The following is a 6,136-nucleotide window of genomic DNA, read 5'->3' as shown; positions in this document are numbered from 1 at the left end:
AATTGGAAACCTGATGAATTCATTCTTTCCCCTTGCGATAGCCTCAGAAACATTTCTGATGACACTGTAAACATCTGATTTGGACATTGCTGCCTCGTTCCCATGCATCCTCTGGAATGAACCTGAAAAAGAAAAATAAATTCTAATGAATAGAATTTGAATGGGATAATCTTTCAGGGAAACAAAATGTAATTATAAATAGAGCATAGGTCTAGATAAAGAACATGAAAAATTTAATGAAACGTATTAATATAGGCTTTAAGTAGAATGGGCTATACATTCACAATTCGAAATACGTTTTTGGTTCAAAAATGCAATACTGTGAATATTTCATACTCTTCTGGAACTACTTTCTCTCTCTGTACATAATGTCGATCAGCTACAGGAAATGTGTCTCTAATCAGTTGCGCAGAGCAGGCTACAATTCCCAATTTAGAACAGAACAGTTTCCATTGGGGTACACTCTCCACAAAAACACCAGTCATTGTAAGCGAGTCTGTCGCCCTCTGGAGCCAATGCTGATGGAAATGGAGGTGCACTGTCACTAGAGCCATCGCGTTGTCTTTGTCATTGCCTCCCCTGCATTTCCTCTGCCATATATTTATACTGAACCCTTTTGTTTTGTAAAGCAAGAAAGAGGCTTTATGGGTTTTGAATTCAGTTTGTTATGTCATATGAAAGTGCTGCTGGGGTTAGTGTTGTCATTTTTTTAATATGTCATTGTATGGATTTCTGACTTTTTGAAATCCAGAAATGCAATCCCAAATTTACAAAATAGGTGCTCAAAGGCAAAGATTTTTAACATGCTGACTTTGCACATTTCTCGGCAATTTGATATTTTTTTTGAAAAATAGTACACATTTATTATTCAAAACAAATTTTCAGTTGATTCTAAACTAACTCATTTTTTTAACACAATCATACTGGAATGTAAGTAGTCAAAAAATATAAAGGCCTACAAAAATTATGTGTTTTTAATAAAAAAAGTGATATAAAATAAAGCCCATCTAAGAGCATGATACATACTGGACATTCCACACTTCCTGTACCTTCTGCATTAAAAAAAATGTCGCATCGGTAAAGGATAATTGATCAATTTGCATTTTTAATCTTGAAATCATCATTTGTAATACCTGTGAGGTTCTTGTCTGCCCTATAGGACAGGGCTTTGGTTTTTAGCTCATGCCATTTCTTCCTGGCCTCTGCCCAGTCCCTTTCTGGGCCACCTGCATCTCGAAGGCACTGTGTGGCCTTCGTCCACCCTCTCCTCTTGCATTCCTCAACCTGAATTTTTTTATCAAAGCAATAACCTGTGGTTATTCAGTTAATTTCCCATTAGAAAAGTAAAGTTAACCATTGATGCCTTTTTAATGGTCTTGGACCCCCCTCCCCCAAGTGAGCACTGCCTTATGAAAGAGAATGGCAGAGGAAAGACAGTGATGAAATATTTTAAATCTCTTCTTAACATCATAAAGTTAAGTTTCCAGTCTGTCATCAGTAGTGAAGGACTCATCACCCATAATGCAGTATCCCCTCAGGCCAAGTGCCAAAGAAGGTTGGATATCTTTGTTACCCATGGCTGAATTTCCTCTTGCCCCTTCTTGTTGCTCAGCATTGATCTCTTTCATCATCAGGTTTTTGCATCCATACCATATACCCCATTGATGGTTGACCGACTCATACTTCTTTGTTCTTTTCATTAATGCTGCTATCTGTGGATGAGCATCTGTAACAACACTGATGACATTAATCTTCACACAATCTAGGCCTTGCTCAAATCCTATCCACTCCATGTTTGGTGATTAACCCCCTGCCTTCTGCACAGGTGCAGATGAAGTATGAAGGATCTTCTTCTTTTCCTCATCACAGAAGGAGAATGTCATCATACTTGCTCTGTACTCCTCCCAGGGGTGGAACCAGATGACCCTTAACCCTATCTAGGCCGGGGTATTTTGGGAGTTCATATGGCCGGGGGGGGCCTCCCAGGCCCCCCCCCTAAGATCTCGGCCGTCGACCGCGCGATCGCGCCGAAAATTGGCATGCTGGTTGCCTGGGACATAATCTCCAAGATTGTATAGTAATTTTTTTTGTGCGAATCGCTTGTAAGTGATTATGCTAATTTATGCATAATTAGTATGCGAAATCATACTTTTTCCTCTAACTCCCTAAATAAAGCTCCAAATGTACTAATTTTTGGTATAGAAACTCTTTGTGGTGTTCTTAGCAAGTGTACATGAAAAAAAATTGCGATATCAAATCATTTTCTTATGTATTTTATTGTTTTTGCAATTTCTTATGTATTTCTTTGTTTTTTTAGCTTTTGTTTTTCATTGTTTTTTCAATGAAATTTGTTGGGGACTCTTCTGTGATCATAAATAGCATAAAATAAATACATTTAGACCAGAAAAACTAAAAATAATCATACATTTATTAATTTTGGTTGAAAACACAATTTGCATTGACTTTGTACACGAAATCATGTTTTTGAGCAATTTTCGGTCTGACATGCACTTACATAATGGTGCGTAATTTCAGAACCACGTACCCGGGTGACGCAAAGTTGGTCTCAAAAGTTGCGCAAGACTTGAAAGTAAAAAGTCAGCGAGTGGCACGGTCAAAAAATTTCGCGCGGCGAAAATATTGCGGGATTTGTTGAGGGGGGGGCCTCCGAGGCCCCCCCCCCCCGGCCTAGATGGGGTTAAAGGCTGCCATGAACAAGTTTTATTTTTAAACCGTACAGACATCTTCACATAACATGACCTGACTTTAGCATACCTACATCTGAGGGGTAGCGTACCCCATATGAACAAATATGGATCCTCTTCATCCAAGGATAAAAAACTACAGTAAAACCATGGTTTAACCATAATATGTCTGTCCCAATTTACTCCTGTTATGTCATTGTTTACAATGGATCTACGGTACAGTAAAACCATGGATTAATCATGGTAGTAACAGTACACCATGGTAAATCCAAAGTGGCTTTAACTCAATCATGACAATTGCCCATATTTTGTGGTTTGGATCAATAGCGTTTGATGAATATGCCAGATGCATGAGCAGAGAGAGCAAAAATTTCTGCTCATGATGTATTTGTTGAAAATGCTTTATCACATGGCATTTTACACCAGGAATAAAATAAAAATATTCAAATACATTGCTATTATGTAAATTATGTGAGCTCCCACTGATCACGTCTTTACAGTACAGTCGTCATGTACTCCTAGAATCTCCTCTGGGTAGATTCAACCTCTTCTCTCGTAGTTGGAAACCTGATGAATTCATTCTTTCCTCTTGCTATAGCCTCAGAAACATTTCTGATGACACTGTAAACAGCTGATTGGGACATTGCTGCCTCGTTCCCATGCATCCTCTGGAATGAACCTGAATAAGGAAAATAAATTCCAATGAATAGATTTTGAATGGGATAATCTTTCAGGGAAACCAAAAGCAATTATAAATAAAGCATAGATAAAGAACATGAAAAATTGAATGAAATGTATTAAACAGATAAAAGTAAGGCTGTAAGTAGAATCGGCTATGCATTCACAATTCTAAAGGGGTTTTTCATTCAAAGATGCAATACTGTTAATATTTCATACTCTTCTGGAACTACTTCAACTTGAAGTTCAACTTTCACATAACGTCCATCAGCTACAGGAAATGTGTCTCTAATCAGTTGCGCAGAGCAGGCTACAACTCCCAATTTAGAACAGTTTCCATTGGTGTACACTCTCCAAAAAAAAACACCAGTCATTGTCCTTAATAAAAGAGTTATATAAAATAAAGCCCATCTAAGAGCATGATACATACTGGACATTCCACACTTCCTGTACCTTCTGCATTAAAAAAAATGTTGTATAGGTAAAGGATCATTGATCAATTTAACTTAACTTAAAATCATCATTTGTAATACCTGTTAGGTTCTTGTCCGCCCTATATGACAGGGCTTTAGTTTTCAACTCCTGCCATTTCTTCCTGGCCTCTGCCCAGTCCCTATCTGGGCCCCCTGCAGCATGAAGGCACTGTGTGGCCTTCGTCCACCCTCTCTTCTTGCATTCCTCAACCTGAAAAGAATAGATTTATAAAAAAAAATCTAGTACAATTGAAACAATAGACAAGACTTAACGCAATACTCCCGTTCATTACATGATCAATGCATGCCTCTAAATCGTTGAGCCCCAATATGTGAATGTTGTATTTTCTCTAAGATAAACTTAATATGGGGTTCTAAGCTAATATAATTTTAGAATTAATGAGTCTGCAGTCACGTATCCAAGAACATTGACTTTGCTGGTTTACACGCTTTTCAATGACCTTGTGTGCGTGCGTTGATAGATTGTCAGATCCGCGCGTAAAGATTAGGGTGAAATTTTTATGATAATCTTTGTAGAGCTTCTAGTTGCTAAGAGAGGCTGTGTCTGAGCAACCATTTGACCTTAGGGCAAAATATCTTATATTTCTCCGTCAGAGATGAGGGGAACAATAGATGCGGATTAAAAGAATAAGCATCATTTGATTTGACATGTATTTATCCTACTTGCGGAATTAAACCATAAAGTAAAGCCATCCTACATACCCTGGCTTCACAAAATCCTACCTTGCCAAACAGTACCTCCTTGTTGGCTGCCACATATTCGATGAGTGCTTAAAGGGGAATCCAACCCAAATAAATACTTGTTTTGTAAGAAAAAAATCAGACAAGTTGATAGGTGAAAGTTTGAACAAATATTAGACAAACAACAAGAAAGTTATGAATTTTTAAAAGTTGTAAATATTGGTAATCACTATACCCATGGAGACTTCAAATTGGCCGCATATGGGATGTCATAGTGATGTAAGGCAAGGACTACTCTTCCATGTACTCTAATACATATTATGACTAAAATGTAATTTTCCTCAAAAGTTTTATTTCAAATTATATTTTTCTTTCATGAGGACATACAACAATATACTACCTGGGTTATATTTAGATCACAGCCCCAGGGGAATGGGTACTTAGGAGAAAACCACAAATCTGTGATAATAAAGTACATGGCCTATGGGAAAGTTGTCTTTGCCCCTTGTCATAATTTACTTACTCAGTTGCCAATTTGAAATCTACATAGTATTAGTGATCTCAATTTTAAAGCATCTATAACTTTCCTATTGCTGGTCCGATTTCTTTCAAACTTTCACCATTCTGTTTGATTTATTTTTCTCCTTCCCAGCACAACATTTTATGGCTAAGGCTGGATTCCCCTTTAAATCTCCGCCAGCGATAAATTGCGTTGTCTCTCTCTTTTCTGTGGAAATAAATGGAAAGTCAAATGACAATTTGCGTGTGAATTCATTATGTATATAATACAAGGGTGTTGGATGACATCGTGGTCAATTATCATCAAGCATTTTGAGCATATATGTAATATCAAATATTCATTAACCCTTACTTAACTGGAAGGGGGTTAATTTTGCGCCTCCCTCCGACGTTTTTTTTTGCATAAATTTGTTAAAAATGTAATAATTGATATTCTCATCGAAAATTAGTATTATACTAGCCATATAAACTTGCAAACACAACATTTATTGCAAATTGCATGCACTCATTTGCATAATTAGTTTATTAAAAACATAATTATTTTTTGGAAAATTTTACTGTATGGACTTGTAGTTTACATCCAGCTCTACGTGCTTACAAATTTTGACCCCTACCCAATATCCTCAATTTAATCCAAGGCCATCCAAATATTTATAGACTGAGGCTAAAGTAATATGCCCTTTATGCCTCTACCCTTTGTAACCTGTGGTAATTCAGTTAATTTCCCATTAGAAAAGTAAAGTTAACCATTGATGCCTATTTAATGGTTTTTGACCCAGCCCCTCCCCCAAGTGAGCACCGCCTTACCTTTTCTTTAAGTGCCTTTTCTTAGAATAGCTTTGTCCTATTTCGAGCCCAAATATGCATTTGCATTTAGTAATAACCCTTGAAAAAAAAGAAACATGGATCCATGGTATGGTAAAACCATAGTTTTACTGTTCTATGGATCCATTATACCATGAAATAATAGGAGTAAATTGGAAATATTGAAAAATAATATTGAAATATAATGGTTTTGCCATGGATATTCCATGGTGAAACTGGTTTTTCCCTGTTTTT

This window comes from Lytechinus variegatus, chromosome 1 (assembly GCF_018143015.1).
Source record: "Lytechinus variegatus isolate NC3 chromosome 1, Lvar_3.0, whole genome shotgun sequence".
Taxonomy (NCBI): domain Eukaryota; kingdom Metazoa; phylum Echinodermata; class Echinoidea; order Temnopleuroida; family Toxopneustidae; genus Lytechinus; species Lytechinus variegatus.
This window is presented reverse-complemented; position numbering follows the sequence as displayed.